The 17,558-nt window shown below is 41.4% G+C and overlaps 1 long non-coding RNA gene across 1 annotated transcript; it reads right to left on the bottom strand.

The window, feature by feature from the left end:
- Positions 1-367: 367 nt before the first annotated feature.
- Positions 368-1,520, bottom strand: LOC116665872. The gene is made up of 2 exons (XR_004322627.1): positions 1,451-1,520; positions 368-926 (listed from the first exon to the last, which is right to left on the bottom strand). It is a non-coding gene; the product is annotated as an uncharacterized LOC116665872 (long non-coding RNA).
- Positions 1,521-17,558: the final 16,038 nt, after the last annotated feature.

The following is a 17,558-nucleotide window of genomic DNA, read 5'->3' as shown; positions in this document are numbered from 1 at the left end:
AAACTCAGCACTGACACGGTCAAGGAACTACCTCCACTTCTGCTCTCCGTGGTTTTGCTACTTATTAGCTATGAAACTGAGTTATTCTGACTCTATTTCCTTAGGATAAAAAGGTTTCCATCATTGAATTCTTGTGAAAATACAATCATTCATGCAATTAAGTATTTCTTAAGTGCCCGCTGTGTGCCAGGCGCCATTCTCGGCTCTGGGGAAACAGCGTTGTGTGAGACAGATGAACTTCCAACCCTCCTGGTGACTAGATTTGTATGAGGCAGACAATGAGTAAGTACACAAGATAATCTCAGATAGTGACGAGTACAACAAAGATGAAATGAGATGAGATATGCGAACTGCTTAACACCGGGCCTGGCAAACTGGAAGGGCTCTTATCACCTTTATTACTAAAGTTAATAGAACTCAGATCGCCATTAGGGAAAGTTAAGTGGGCACGTGGGAACTTTGAGTTTGGTCTGAGGATCGCACAAAAATGAAGTCTGTTCCTTCCTTCCATTTCTGTCCATCAGAATTAAGTGGGTGGGACCCACTCTACAATGCGTTGGTCTGAATCTTTACCTTCGGGATCGCAGAACTGGCTCTTTCCTCGGCGCTGCCCCTCCCCCAGTGAGCCCAGGAGAGCAGTGTGGCTGGTGTGAAGGGGGCTCCGTGGAACGGCCCCCGCTGGCTCTGTTCTGACCCTTGGGCAGCCGTGGCTACTGACGCGTGTCAGATGGAGATGGCCAAGTGCCTGTATGTCCCCCGTCCCCTGCCACCTGCCCCGGGTGGTGCAGCTGTCAGAGTGGGCAGATGGGAGACACGGCTCCTAGTGTCCACGCCGAGGTCCTTCACTGGGAGATGCGAGGGCTTGGCTTGGGATGAGGCATGTTAAGCCTTTGAGCAGCAGTTCTCATCCAAAGTATCCCAAATACCTAGAAATTGAAGGATCACGACAAAAACAACTCAGTATGGATTTTTGTAGGGACCTGTGGGGCAGGCATTTGTGAAGTGTTTTTTTTTAATTGAAGTATTGTCAGTTCACAGTGTTGTGTCAATTTCTGGTGTACAGCATAATGTTTCAGTCATCCATATGCATGCATATCCTTTTCATATTCTTTTTCATTATAGGTTACTATAAGATATTGAATATAGTTCCCTATACAGTGCTATACAGTAGAAACTTGTTATTTATCTATTGTAAAGTATTTTTTAATGGTAGTGGTGTCCAAGAAAGATTAGCATAGGACATGTCCTGACTTCCAGCTCAAAGTAACAGAGCAAGCTCTCTCATGAGCTGGCCCACTTCTAATCCTTGTCAGTGACAGACTGGACCACATTTTTGCACTGTCTTATTTCTCTATGACGGCATCCAAATTCCCTTTTCTTGTTTGCTTTCTCCCTCATATTCACAGCTTGTCAATGATAAATAGTGCTGGAGAGCAGTTCTGGTACCTACCCACGATTCCATCTGAGAGACTTCGTTGAAGGGCTCTTTGCCTGTGTGTTTCGAAGCATTGCTAATGCCGTGTGCTGCCTTGACCTTGGTTATCCCGAAGAATAGCCCCTTCTTACATTTCAGCTCTCTGAGCCGGGTTGGAATTCCATCTGGCTGGCTTGCCGGGCAGCCCTTCAGACCTGACTGAGGTCTTCGGACGGCTGCTGTCAAGGGTGGAGAAGAAAAACAAGTCATGTCTGCCCAGGCCTGGCTGCTGGGCTCCTGAGAACGGCAGCTGTGCAGCCATGGTGTCCTGAGAGACGGACCACGACCACTCAACTGTGCAGTCTCATCTCTAAAAATGCACATGCAGCCCTTTCTTTCTGTGTTGGCATTTGCATCTGCTCACTGAGGCATGTCCCTGGAGCCCAGGATGGTGCAGTTTTTTTTCAAGGGGATTTTTGGTTTCCAGTGCTTCTTGCAGTCTTGCAGAGGAAACCTGCTGAATCACCATGGGTGGCTAAATGTAGTGGCCAGAGCTAGCATCTGATGGCGTTTCTGATAGAAGGATCACTGACAGTTCCAGCCTTAGGTCTCTGTCAAGGGATGAGGTGGTCTTACTAGGAAGGGGCGTGGGTAAGTGGTTGCCTTCTGGGATGCTACCTGTCACCCACTGTTTCCATCTCCTTCTTCTGTTACAGAGAAAATACCTGGGCTCATAAATCAGACAGATCTAGCTAGGTTTTAAAGCTGAATTTGCCATTTAGATACTGTTTGACCTTGGGTAATATACTTAACCTCTCTGATTCCGCTTTTTTTTTTTTTTTTTTTGCCTATAGAAATGAAAATAATGCTTAACTCACAGGGTTGCTGGAAGGATTACACGAGCTCACTGCATAACATGGGGCCTCAATAAATGTCTCATTGTAGATGCCCTCTTTGAAAATACAAGTGTCACATCAAGGATTCCTATAATACAATGAGTGCTTATCAGTGAGTACTCACTCATCACTTAATGATAATTAAAGCAATGATTGGCAGGAATTAAGCAGAGAGGGTCAAAGGGGAGAGATAGAATCTTGTAGGAAATGGGTGATAACAGCAAAGATATTGATTTCTTGCAGCTTTCCCTGATGTCAGGGCTTTTACGGGAAACATATATATAATAATTAAATGTATACATACATAATATTATATGTTATATATATATTCTTTTTCAATCAGTTCTAAAGTTTCCTAAGTTCTAAGGTGACTTTTTTTTTTTCACAACTTAATCTCTGAATTTTGAATTCATTTGACAATTTATGGCATTTATAATTACAGTTTTTTCCCTATGGTTATACAAAGTAAGAATGTAACTTGTAATTGATGGCATCTTAGTTTGGATGAATATGGTAATACTTTTTATAAAAAAACAAAGGTTTCAGGAATGTAGGGCCTTCATTAGAATCTCCTAGAACTGTGCTGTTCAAAACTGTAGCCACCAGCCCCATGTGGGTTTTGAGCACTTGAAATGTGGCTAGTCCAAGTTGTGATGTGCTGCAGCACAAAACACTCACCAGGTTCTGAAGACTTGCAAATGGAAAAAATAATGCTAAGATTCCCCTTGGAACTTTTTTATTGACTCCATGTTGAAGTGATAATATTTTGGATGTACTGAATTAAATAAACAGTTGATTTCATCTTTTTTTTTTTTTTTTTTTTTTACTTTTTAAATTGGCTACTAGAAACTTTAAATTTCCACAGGCAGCTCATGTTAACGTTTCTCCTGCCTTAGAACCAAGATCTCAGAGACGGGCTGTTGTGACCACCCTGCAGAAACTGGATGGACTTCAACCCCAAATTTGGTTCAGATTCTGAGACTGATTACATGCCACATAGCAGGAGGGCACAAAAAGTTTGCTGCCCAAGTAGTGAGGCTCTCTGGGGAAGGCAGGGTAGGTCCTAGGCAGTTCCAAAATAGCCTGAGAGCGCAGGGTTAGGGAGCTGGCTTGGGGTTTTTATGGCTGTTAGGGGGTGGGAGGGGGGTGAGGGTTCCCATGTGGCCGGCAGAGGCTTGAGTGACTTGAGACTCCCCTGAGGGAACATCTGGGTGTTCTTTTCAGCTTTTCCAGATGTGGGGCAGAAGGGGAAGTGGGAAGGATGAGGTTAAAAGCTGTCAATTACAACTGCTGCTGTTCAGTCAGACTTCTTAATACATGATCTAATCTTGTGCCTTCATTGTGCCAGAGAGGACGCAGACACAGAAAGGGGAGGGGACTTGCCCAAGGTCACACGGCCAGCTAGTGGCAGTGCTGGTCTTGGAATCCAAGCTTCTGGAGACCAGAGATCTTTCCTCCCCTTCACGGCACCTTATGGAACATCTCCTTGGAGGACAAGAAAATTCTTTCTCCAGGGGACAGTCTCCATGTTTTGTGTATCTGTTGGGAAGGCGGAAATGCTGGAGGGTGGTGGTCAGTTTCAGTAGCAGCCCTCCGGGATGCTCTCTTTCTCTCCCTCTCTCCCTGTCTCTGTCTGTCTGTCTGTCTGTCTGTCTGTCTCTGTCTCTCTCTCTTGGGCAGCTCCAGCCAACTTGGATGATGCTTGCTGACAAGCTAGCTCAGGAAAGTGTCTTGAAAAGTAAATATAAACTCAACAGAAAATGAAAAGGAAATGAAGAGTCTGAAAAAACAGAACAAAATAGAAAACCCCCAAACACAAACAAATCTGTGGGAATGGAGTAGGCATTGTGCGCTCACGTTTTTGGACATTAAAGTGGGTTTGAATCAAGCCTGGAATCTCTCACACCTACATTTTACATGAGGACTGAAAACTTCCAAGAGAGGTTATTATTCCAGTGACAGAGATCTCCCATTGCCGGTGCACAGCTTACATGCTTTATGAAGAAAAGGAAGTCAGCTCGTTAGGGTCTGTTTGAATACTTCCAGGGGAGTTGTTTTGAGTGTACAGCATGCATTTTGGAAGCCCGAGTACTTAAAAACATATTTGGGAAGGAATTGGTTTTAAAATCTGAATCTTTGCCTGGTTCTTGGCTTCTCTGGAGTGTCAGGAGTCTAGTGTTTTCTATTTATTGTATCACACAAACATCAATCTGAATTTGCTTTGATTTTCCTGATTTTCTCCCACCCTGGAAGGAAAGCAACGTTCCTGGTGGAAATGACTTTGGATAAAGTCTCAAATAATTACCAGTTCCAGATGATCACTTGCTGGGCTCCTGGAACACAGTCTATCTGCTGCCTTCCAGGAAGAGCAAAGGATGGAAGGAGTTGATTAAGGATGAGATAAAGAACTCTTGTATCAGGGCCAATCAAGAGAACTTCATCACTATTTGCATGTAGAGTCAGCCCACAATTGTCTGGCAAATGGGACATGACAGTTAGAAGAAGGTAGAAGCTGTGGACAATACCCAATTACTTACATTTAGCTTGGAATTGTCTTCTGTTGGGTACTGTCTTTTGAATATGGGGAATTTTATGGCTACAGCAATACCAACATCGATCAAACTATGTCTTCTCTGCCAACCCCGGGGCACAATTTGTGATATCATCTCTATGACTTAATATGTGAAAGGCTTTTTTTTGCTTGCAGAGGAACACTCACTACTACCTACCTTTCCTTTCATGCTCAGTTTATTCACTTTTTTGACTTTATAAAACAATAAGCATTAAAATGATTAAATAATTAATCTTCTTCTAAATATTTACATGCAATTTAATGTCAAAATGTAGGAATTTGAGAAGATATTTCCCCCCTCCACAAACTTAGAAAGTTATTTGATTGAACACTTTCACACAGTAAATCTTCACAAGTCCAAAGTATCAGGATTCTCTTAAATGATCTAAACACCCCGAGAGAGAGAAAACACTCAGAACAGCACAACGATTGTAGACCTTATTGTTACGATTACACAATTTTTAAAATTGAAGTATAGTTGGTTTACAATGTTGTGTTAGTTTCTGGTGTTCAGCAAAATGGTTCAGTTACACACACACACACACATTCCTTTTCATGTTCTTTTTCATCATAAGCTGTTACAAGGTATTAACTATAGTCCCCTGTGCTCTACAGTAGGACCTTGCTGTCTCTCAGGATGCGTACACTACTCATTTCAATGTTGTATTGTTTCTATCCATATCTCTGTCTTCATTCTCACTTGTATACTTTTATCTTCCCAGGGTAGCAGTGGAAGTTTACCAGACTCACTGAGATGGCAGGTTCTGGGAGGCACCAGTGGATTCTTTTTAAGCTCAAGATAATTTAAACCAGAATTGTGGTCAATGGTCCTGGCTGGGTCCACTTTTTAACAGTTTCTCTTGCTGGTCATGAGAGTTTAAGATTTGGAGGCTTTGAGGCTTTTGATATTTGTTGTCTTTCTCTCTGTCCCACCGTTGTTGCATACCGGCCAGGTCTTTAAATCTTATTGGAACGTAGTTACGCTTTCCCAGAATCTCATTCTTATTAATAAGTGCATTTAGAAGATTAGGTTTGTGCAGTCAGTTCTCTTCTTTGATCTACATGGGGGATGCTGTGATGTGCCTCCCGGCTCCTCCCCCGAGGACTGGGCATCCCTTCCCCATGCCTGCCGATGGCAGAGTCCTTCCTCAGGAGTGATCCTGGGGCAAGGGGAGCTGCTTTGCCCGCAGAACAGGTCAGTGTGGTGGTACAGAAGCCAATCCTCTTGTTTCCATGTTCCAAATCTTCAACATGGGAGTCATGCCAGGAGCTGTGCCCTGCGGTCCCGAAGAACATTTCCTGTCTCTGTTTCAAGCAGCTCCCTCCACGCTGTACGTGGGAAGTGTCATTCCTAAATTTAACTTCTCTGTCATTTTCTGAGCTTGATTTTGTACTGGCTTACACCATCCTAGGAGCAGGTAGGTCGTCATATGCCTAAGGCTGAAATGACTCTCCTGATAGTTGGGTCTGAGTGTGGCGAGAAAACGCCAAATCTCCCTTCTCAGGGGATGGAGTGGTGTTCAGATGATGGTACAATAACTGATGACCTTTTTCTGATCTACTGGCTTGGATGCTAAGGTTTGCACATCTTGTGGACAAGAACTGTTGTATCAGTTATAATTCATCCTCAACTATGTAATTGGAATTGTGAATCCAAGAATCCTGTCCAGAGATGGCCAGGCTCTCACTGCAATTCACATTATCTGAGGTAGAATATCTTATCTTTCCCTTATTAAGAGACTTGAGTAGCTAGTTGGTTTTGTCCTCAACTTGATTAGGTACTTTGGCTCTCTTCCCGGCTCACAATAACATGCTTTCATAGAGAAAATAAAGTCCTAGATTTGACTCACAGGCTCTTGTCCTGCCAGCCAGGTTTGTACTGCCTGACTCTGCCTCTCTGGCCACGGTTGGTTGAAACAAAAGTGGGGCACCTGATCCATGCTGAACCAACGGTATTTCTTCTCCTGGGAACTTGGAATTGAGAATGAAACCCGGTCAGTCTGGGCTGGTCTTTTGAGGAGAGAGGACAGAGTCTCAGGAGCTGGGATACGCTCACTTCCTGCTCATACGTGCAGAGAAAGCACCAAAGGCTGGTCTTCAGAGGGAAAAGAGAAGATTTCAGAGAGCTTCCTCCTTTCTGGCCTCCACCTCTCCCTGATCCTCCCTTCCTTTTGCTCCCTGAATATTCCTCTCTCTTTATAAACTACCCTTACCTATAAGCCCGCGTGAGTTATTTTCTGTGACTTCAAACCAAAGAGACGTACCAGGCAGAGACCCACTTTCCCGAACATACTTCTGGTGCCCACCTGTTGCTGCAAAATGTTCCTTCCTTCTTTCCTCCCTCCCTGCTCCTTTTCATTTTTTTTCTTTGAATTTCCCCCCAAAACTGCACTATCATTGTGTATTCAGGTTACAGAGAATCCCTGTTCTCACCCAAAGCCATTTTCTTGCCAGGAATCCCCTAGCTACAAACCCTCAGCTTTGAAGGCTTAATTAAGCTGAAGGGCATACCTCCCAGAGTACAGCTCACAACCTATTATCTGAGGGAAATAAGCAAAGGCATTGTTCTTCCCTGAAGGCAGCCTTCCCTGAGCTAAGTACGGATGTCGGGTTCCATTTGCGTGATCTTCAGCAGCTCTTTGAGCGGAGAAGGGGATAACAAACACCCGGGGACAGGGGATAGCAAGGGGCCTTTGACACGAGTCTCATCACCCGTTGTCGATGGGCTTCACTAGAGAAGCAGAGACAGTGGTCCCTCCACCTGCCTGTCAACGAGAGTTAAAATGTGACACGTTTATTTAAACTTGTTTGATAAACCTCCACTCAAATTCAAGTACTCTGGCCTGTCATGGCAAAGAGAAAACAGCAAAACCCGGGAAAGAGTGCACATTTTCAGAAATAAGATGGTTGGATAAACTGTGACACACCCACACTTTAGAGAGTTGAGCCACTAATAAAAAGAATGATGGGGTATTAAAAAGAATGGTAATTAAAATGGGTGACATGTATTATAGTAAGAGCTCCACCTGGGGCAAAGGCTGTGTGTTACCTCCCCCACACCATCTTCCCCAAAATAAATCTATCCCTTTCCATGATTTTTAGCTGGGCACATGGCTGCCAGGCAGAAAGACTACATTTCCCAGCTCCCCTTGCAGCAAGGTGTAGCCATGTGACCAGGTCCAGGTTAATGAGATTAGAGGGCCAGTGAGATGGGCAATTTCTGTACTGTGTTCTGGAAAGGAGGGCGGCGGGGCGTGTCCTTTCTTCCCTCTTTCCTCCATCTTATTCCCTGAACGTGGCTGTGATGGCAAACTTAGGCCATGTGGATGAGGGGTACTGCGTGGGGAGGGTGGGTAACAAGACAGAAAATGTTGGATGCCTGGCCCACTGCCTGGGGTGAGCTCCAGAAGGCCCCTTGACTAGCTACCCAGGAACTGTTAAGTCAGGTAGAAAGAAACTTCTGTCTTCTTCATTTGGATCTCTGTTATCTGCAGCCAGACTTACCGCTCAATTAATACCTTATATAAGCAGGAAAAAAAATACAGTTGTAGAGTAATATGTATAGTAGGATATGATTAAGAAATAGTTGTGAAAGAATCTGCCTTGTACATATGCACATATATTTGTAAATGTTGAAATGATCATGAAGAAAGGTGGGAAAGTATATGGCCAAGCTTCTAACTTTGATTTTCTAAGAGGTGGGTAAAGAGAAACTTTTACACTTTTTAAAAATTGAAATACAGTTGATTTACAATGTTGTGTTAGTTTCTGGTGTACAGCACAGCGATTCAGTTTTTTATATATAAATTATATATATATATAAATCTATATATATAGATTCTTTTTAATATTCTTTTTCATGATAGGTTACTATAAGATACTGAATATAGGTCCTTGTGCTGTGCAGTAGTTCCTTGTTGTTTTTCTATTGTATATATAGTAGTGTGTGTCTGCTAATCTCAAACTCTTAATTTATCCCTCCCCACTCTTTTCCACTTCGGTAATCATAAATTTGTTTTCTATGTCTGTTGATCCTGTGGCCAAAGCTCAGGGTGAGAAGGGGAGTCAGAAAGCCCTGAAGTGACTGCCCACAAGTTCTACAACAACGACACCCACAGGATGTGAAGAGATTTACACACTTGTTGATATGGCCCCCCCTCGGAAGTGGAAATTGGGAAACCCCAGACTTCCGCGTCAGTGACTGGCAAAAATCTTTCAAGTGCTTTTTCCCAGCGTTTGCTGAGAAAGTATTTTTTCCTTTTGTCCTCCACCTTACCTCCCCATTTCTCTAAGGAAAGAGTGATGCCACAAGACTACAGTTTGACAGTGGTTAAAACCGCATAATTCCTTGAGTAGAGGAGCTAATTAAAATTTTCCACTTTACCAAGGAAAGAGAAGCCAATAGCTTCCTTTGTTTTTTTCCATCTCTTGGTAAAGTGAACAAAAATCACCAAAAAGGGGAGGATGCGGCCACACATATTTAGAGACGCTTTTTCCCCAGGACCAAAATGGAGACTATCAAAAACGTACTAAATAAATTCTAAATGGCATCCTTAATTTCACACAGATAGATGTTTTCTGGCTTAGTAGAAAGCATATGAAGTTTAGAATCAAGTAGATGTGGGTTCAAATCCTGAGTTCCCATTAATGCCAGTGTAATAGGGTGTTAATACAGAACTTTTTTGCTATCAGTTTTGGCCAGGGCTTCAAGATGATGATATGAACTTATGCAACCAAGTGTGGTATGAAGCCACCACGCAGGACTTGCCAGGAAGTTCAAAATCAGTTTTGGAACTCTTACCCCCTCTGCCTTTAAGGATATGAAAGGATTGAACAGAGATTAGGATAGTTTTATTTGGAAAAGTGGAAGATTTTTCTTTTATCTCAAGCCTTTTACCTCAAGAAGGTCTTCAATGGACCCCCAGTGAGTCTGACATGTGTCCTAACCGATTGATGTTTGAGCCACGCTGGAGAAATCAGAAAAGCAAGAGGTCAATTTTGCTTCGCTTCACTGGAGAGGAGTGAAAAGATGTTGCAAAGGGGATGGCTTCCTGTCTCCAAGCTGATTTGGGCAAGAAGATACGTTTTCTTCTGATCAGATGTTGCTCATGAGGGTTGTTTTAGATGCCAACCAGGAAGGTTGCCTGGAAGGGCAGGGCGAAGTCAGCCGAGAGTGCTGGTGGGTCCTGCGGCATCCAGGTTTATGGGAGAAACCCAGTCTTAGGAGGAGTCTCTGAAGAACCCACAAAATTGCCACTCAAAACCAAGAATCAGTTATCTACAGCTGCCAATCCTAGGAAACACTGGTGTCAACTGCACTGATGGCGGCTTGTGAGGTGTGATCACTAAAGGAGGCTCACAGGACCCCAACTGTCAGTGCTTGCCTGTCTACAGTTCATGGCAGGAGAAGAAGGAAATTGAGCACCGGCATTAAAGCAAGGACATCCATCTCAGCCGAGGGCTGCCTCCCAGCAAGGGGTCAGGGGAGACCAGGTACAAGCCCCAGACGTCATTCTCCGTGAAGGCCGAGGTGGGATGCACCTGCCCTCTCAGTGCAGGAACCACTGATGTGTGCACAGAATACATAGGAGCTGGGGAGCCCAGTGGAGAGTCTGGACCAGGGTTTCTTATACTCTGCTTGTCACTTGGGTATATTTTTGCTATGCAACCAGCCTCAATGGCCGAGACTTTCGGGGGCTCTCACCAAGACCAGGTGCAAATCATCAATGACACTGTTATCACTAAGCAATGCTGACAAGCTGGTACAAAGCACCGAAACTCCTCAGACACATGGTTTTAAAGTGACACTATTAATCATGCCTGGACCAGGAGTCAGTGCCACACTGGTGCATTTTTTTATTTGAGTAAAACAGCTCAGGTTTAGTCCAGGCTCGCTGGCATCAACCTTCTCCGTGCACAAGCTCATGACAGTATCTGTCTAATAAGAATGTTTTTGCCCCTGGCCTCTCCCTGCTCTCTAAGCCTAGACGAGGCGAGCACAGCCCAGAGAATGGAGGGGAACAGAAATTCTAGGTGGAGAAACAGAAAAGGAGTCAACCACATCCATTTCCTTCTCAAAGCATGTCTGACAGGAAGATTTCATTCCAAATGGAATCGAATCTTGTGACTATTCTATAAGACTAGATATTTTAATTATTGAACTAAGGCTACTTTCTTTTTTTTTCAAATTCGATAAATCTGGATTTTTTTTTTTGAACTAAGACTATTTTCATGACTATAAGTAGCTGGAAAACTTTTTTTTTTTTTAAATTGGTGATGCTTGACCATAAAACCATGACACTTGTCTTAAATTTCATCTAATGAGCAGGGGGAAAATTAGGCCCCAGAGGATGGGTTTGAATAGGTAGGAGGAGAAAATGATCAAGCCACACATGAGTTTGAGTCTTTTACTGTTTGGCTGACGTGAGAATATCGAAGGCAAAATTGACCATGTGTGAAGGAGTGTCCAAGAAAAATAAGAGGTGCTAAGTAAGTAAATAGATGATTAAAACTCTTCCTTTCCCACTTTGAACTTAACTAGAAACAAGCACTGGAGTCTTTTTGCTTTCTGAAAGTAAAATGTTTACACACGTTGTTTGGATTTACAATGGAGGAAAAGGGATTAAGATACCAGTTGCATGAGTTTAAGAGCTGGTTTGCAGGATTAAGAGATAGCTTGGACAGTTGGGAAGATTGCAGGGTTGACATGTGAAACACACGCTACCAGGCCACTAAGGCATGGCCCCAGCAGCAAAAAGAGAGCGCCTTTTCCCCCGGGCCCCTGGCAGTTAGCTGGGTTCTGACCATCCGACGAGGGTGGAAGTGGTGTAACCGCTTGCAGACCCTGCTCTTCAAAGCCTGGCCGACTCTCCAGGTTTTCCTTTCTCTGCTACTGTGCAGTTTTCTAGATGAAGATGAGACAAAGGAAGTTCTCCTGATCTGTAAAGGGCTTTGTGTGGGCAAGCTCAGCCCTAGAGGTGCTGGGTTAAACCATAGGTTAAACCATCTTGATTAATATGTGGGAAAAGAACAATGAAGAAAGGAAATGAAGCAGTTTTCCCAAACACAGGCCTAGAGGTGGAATCAATATTTCTTTTCGATCAATGTTTGTTGAAGAGAACAGGGGATAGGGAAAGAAAGAAGAAACGACGTTAAATAATTTCACCTTGGGGTTACATTAAAAAAAAAATTGATGGGAGGGTAGAGCTTAGTGGTAGAGTGCGTGCCTAGCAGACCCCAGGTCCTGGGTTCAATCCCCAGCACCTCCATTAAAAAAATACATAATTAAAAATAAAAAACAAATAAAAGAATTTTAAAAAGTGACAATAATACTAAAAATTAAAAAAAGATAACATATATAAAGAAATGTACAAAAACCATACAATGCTTTACCAACTGATTATGTTCATGTAACTGGCTCAGGAATAATAATCACAATAAAAACCCCAGAGAATTACCAGGATCCTAGACGTTCCCTTCATGGCCCTTTCAGTCATGAACCCACAGAAATACCTCTGGCCTGACTACTAACGCTGTGGCTGCATGATGAATGTGAGCTCTGCTTGACTGTGTGATTAAAAAAGATCACACCCCAGTTCCACTTAGGTTTCTGTATTACCCAGAAACTCTAGGCTTCTTGAAATTGCTTAATTTTTTGTTTTCATAACTAGTAGGAAAAAAAAAATAAGACAGTGAGGAATTGAATGAAACAATTATCAAACTGATTTATTCTTAGTGAATTTTATTTTAATTAATGTTAATCTTGTTTTCTTTGGATTAATATTACACATTTTTGTATGTCCATAAAAATTTATAAAACTAGTTTTATGTTACCCAAAAGGACATCTTACTGCCTTTTAAAGGTAGAGATTTTACAAGGCAAATTGTGTGGTCATAATTCAATACAATTAAAAGCCAAGACTGCACGAAATATCTTTTTCCATCCCCTCACTTTCAATCTGTATGTGTCCTTTGCCCTAAAGGGAACTGTATTCAATACCTTGTAATAGCCTGTAATGAAAAAGAATATGAAAAAGCAATATATATGTATAACTGAATCATTATGCTGTACACCAGAAATTAACACATTGTAAACTGACTATACTTTGATAAAAAATTAAAAAAAAATAAAAAGCTAATTCCAATGGAAATAATAGATGAAAAATGTCGTATTGTAGCAAAGTTAATTAAAAAAAAACCCCAAAGACTGGGAAGTAACTAAAATATCACTGCATGGATAATAAAAATAAATAGAAAATTCTTGGTATAATCAAAACTCAAAATTGAATTTACAGTCTTTTTAAAACAATGAAAATAACGCTTTATCCTAAAACCTAATAGTCACTGCAAAAGCTATTCTCATAGAAAAACTCATAGCCTTAAATATCTTCATTATTATAATAGGACTAAAAATAAACTTATTGCCTATCTTAAAAAAAATACAATAAATCAAAATAAGCCATGAACTGAGGATTACCACATTTCATCTGTTCTAAGGCTCACTTTATTTATTTTGACATCTCTCAAATCAGAATATGTCCTCAATTTCTATTGACCATGTAGCAGTGTGACCTCATTACTGCCTATGCATGTGAGACCGTGGCTGTTCTTCCTGGTGGTATGATTGAAATCCCCTGGGATGTCAGTCACAAAACCATCTGAGCACTGTTTGAGAAGGGATGTGAATAATAGTTGATGTCTGAAATACTTTGAATGGCACTTCTAGGAAGAGAGAACTACCATCAGAACTTAAAGAATGAAGATCAGCAATTTGGAAGAAAGTCATAGAAACAACACTGCAATGCTATTTTAGGAAATGCTGTGTCACCAGCACAGAGGACAAAATTGTGTGGAAAGATTGGGACATTGATGACTGAGTGGATGGTGATTTTAAAGAGCCGGACTCTCAATGAGAAGACATCTTAGAAGTATCTTAAGTGATTTTATATTTTCTTTTATGAATGCATGAGATAAATATGATTAAAATGTATGCCTAGTGAGTCTAAAAGAGCTCATCCAATAAGTATAAAATAAACATTCCAAGTGATAAGAAAGCCTTATGTCCCAGATAATGTGAAAATGTTCTATTTTTCTTAGTGGTATCCAAAATAATGATGAAATGTGGTAACACAGCCAAAAGCTAAAGTTATGAAATAGAAAACTAAAAGAGCAGAATGAATAAATAAATACAAAAACTAGATTTTTGAAAAGATTGGTAATGTATACGTAAACTCTTCATGAGGCTGATTAAGAGCAAAAGTGACGTGTGAGAGCAAAAATACACAGGATTAAGAAGAGACAGCTAACAGAGAGTGCAGATTAAAACAGTAAGGGAAAATTGCATGCAACTCATCAGCAACCTATCTGAAAATCGAGAACAGGGGTTGGCAAACTCTTTCTGTAGAAGGTTGGGTAGTAAATATTTTAGGCTTTGTGAGAGGTAAATTGAGGATATTATGTAGGTATTTAAATAGCCATTTAAATATTTATAGAGAGAGATGTGGCCAATATGATGGAGTAGGAAGACTCTGAGCTCATCTCCGTCCACAGGCGCACCAAGGTTACCACTGCTTACAGAGCAGCTAGTTTTTCCCCCCTTTTTATTGAAGTAGAGTTGATTTACAACGTTGTCTTAGTTTCAGATGTACAGCAAAGTGATTCGGTTATACATACATATATATAGACTCTTTTTCAGATTCTTTTCTATTATAGGCTTTTACAAGATATTGAATATAGTCCCCTGTGCCATACAGTAGGTCCTTGTTGTTTATCTATTTTATATATAGTAGTGTGTATATGTTAATCCCAAACTCCTAATTTTTCCCTCCCCCCTGACTCTTCCCCTTTGGTAACCATAGTTTGTTTTCTATGACTGTGAGTCTATTTCAGGTTTGTAAATAAGTTCATTTGTATCTTTTTTTTTTTTTAAAGATTACACATATAAGTGACATCATATGATGTTTGTTTTTCTCTGTCTGACTTACTTTACTTGGTATGATAATCTCTAGGTCCATCTGTGTTGCCGCAAATGGCATTATTTCATTCCTTTTTATAGCTGAGTAATGCCAGGGGCTTACCTGCCCACCGGCAGGCTGGCACCAGCCTTGGGACCCAGCCCCACCACCCATGGGCCGTCACCAGCCTCAGACACTGGACCATGCAGCCAGCTGCACCCGGGGGACCTGGCCTCGTCCACCAGCAGGCTGGCAACCACTAAGCAAGGCAGAAGTTGGCAGCCAACTGGGCTGAGCCAGTTTCGATGGCCAGTGAGTCCACTGTAGTCAGCCTCATCAGAACAGAAAGGCCCATGAACCCAGATAAGGGCACCTCTAGAGAATATAGCTCCGGGGACCAGAAGGAAGTGTGCTGCTGGGCCCCATGGAATGTCTCCTATAGAAAGCCACTTCTCTAAGATCAGGAAACATAGCTGGCCTACCTAATATATACTAATAAATACAGCAAAGTATCAAGTCAATGGTGTATAGTAACCTAGGAGGAAAGGCGTGGTTGGATATTAAGAAACTTATCAATAATTAATCATATCAGCAAATAAGAGAAAAGCCATATGATCAGAGCAATAAATGCTGAAAAAATTGTTTAAGAAAACCCCCCAGCAGGGGGGAAGGGTACAGCTCAAGTGGTAGAGCGCATGCTCAGCACCCAAGAGGTCCTGGGTTCAATCCCCAGTACCTCCTCAAGTGGAGATCTGTGGAGATCAGTGAAGAAACTAGTTACCTCCCATCTCAGAAAACAAACAATACAAGTAAAAAAAAAAAAACAAAACAAAAACCCAGCAGTTATTCCTAAAGAAAAGCCCTCTAAATAAGTGACAATAACAGAAAGCTATTTAAACATCATTAATGATTAAAGAGAGTCAAAAGGTACAAACTTCCAGTTATAAAACAAATGAGACCTGGAGATGTAATGTACAGCATGGTGACTATGTTAATAATACTGTGTTGCATATTTGAGAGTTGCTAAGAGACTAGATCTTAAGAATCCTCATCAAAAGAAAAGAAAAAGAGGGGAAGGGCATAGCTCAAAATGGTAGAGTGCATGCTTAGCATGCATGAGGTCCTGGGTTCAATTCCCAGTACCTCCTCTAAAAATAAATAAATAAACAAACCTAATTACCTCCTCCTCAAAAACAAGAAAACAAAGAAATTAAATTGATATAAATCAGATTAACAGGAAAAAGAAGAGAAAAAACTTGTAAAAATGTAGGGGGATGGATGCTAACAGGCCTTACTGTGGTGATCATTTTGCAATATATACAAATATTGAATCATTGTGTTGTACATGTGAAACTAACATATGCCAGTTATACCTCAATTAAAGCAAAAGGTTATTTTTGAAAACAAACTAGGAAACATCACCCTGCGTACTGAAATGATGAACGCAAGCTAACGAAATTCATAAAAGAGGCACCAGTGACTACCTTTACTAGTCTGTGGTGTTTTGGAGGTTCTATTGTACAGACTAAGACAAAATAATAATCAAATAGTACGTATAAGCATTGGAGAAAAAAAGAGCTAAACCATTCATATGATTTGACACCTAGAAAAATCAAGAAATTCTAGTTTTAAGTATTTTGTAGGATTAATAAGAGAATGTGGTGATGTTGGGCATAAACTTTCCTTTATTCTAGAAATGAGATCTGGAGATGGGAAAGCATTTCAGTTATTACACCAACAAAAATTTTATTTATTTAAAAAATTTAAAATATAGGTAAGAAAGGAATAGAACCTATAAAATAAATGATAATATGAGATGAAAGGATGTAAGTCGACATCTGAATAAACGGGAGAACTTATGTTCTTGGATGAAAGTGTTAATATCACACATAACCTATTATGTCACTATTAATATGTCAGTGTGATTCCAATTAGAATTCCAGTGAGGGCTTTTGAGGGGATAATTGATGATGATGATCTAAATTTCATATGGAGGGAAAAAATGCCTATTAACAGTCAGTGAGTGTAAAAAGATGCACAAGAAGGAGGCATCTGCTTAGCTTGGTATTAAAATACTAAAAAGCCGCTGTAATAAATCAGTCTGATACAGGCATAGGGACTGCAGTACAGATCAGGACACAGATGGACAATTCAGAAACAGATCCCATTTTATAGAAGGATTTTATATATGAAAATGTGGCATTTCGATTGAGTGGAAGAAGAATGATTTATTTAATAAGTGATGTGAGCCCAACAGGCTATCCACCTGGAAGAAGATCAAAGAGGACTTGTGTCTAGTAACATTCATGAAGATAAATCCCAAATGAATGAGTGGAATGAGACTTGCAGGGTTTCTTTAAATGGACGGACCCCATATTTTGAAACTCTGCTTTGGCTACCAGTCACCCTGTTGGAAGTCCTCCTGGGAGGAAGGAGGAGCTGGGATCGATGCAAGGAAGTGGAGACTTTAAACATGATGGAGGAGGATGAGGAGAAGGCATACTGAGGGGATGACTGGTGGTGTCTGCTAGAGAGAGAGAGCACGCGCACGCGAGAGTTGATGTCGGATTATTTTTGTTATTGGCTGGGATCTGTTGCTGTTGCTACAAGACAGACTGGCTTTCCCTGCCTCTGATCAGCTTTGGCTTCCGGCCAGGTCTTTACTGAGGTACCTGCAGCCCCTAAAAGGACAGGGAGACGGACTTCTAGCTCAGCTACTGAGG

Source organism: Camelus ferus, chromosome 1 (genome assembly GCF_009834535.1).
Source record: "Camelus ferus isolate YT-003-E chromosome 1, BCGSAC_Cfer_1.0, whole genome shotgun sequence".
Lineage (NCBI taxonomy): Eukaryota > Metazoa > Chordata > Mammalia > Artiodactyla > Camelidae > Camelus > Camelus ferus.
This window is presented reverse-complemented; position numbering and strand designations above follow the sequence as displayed.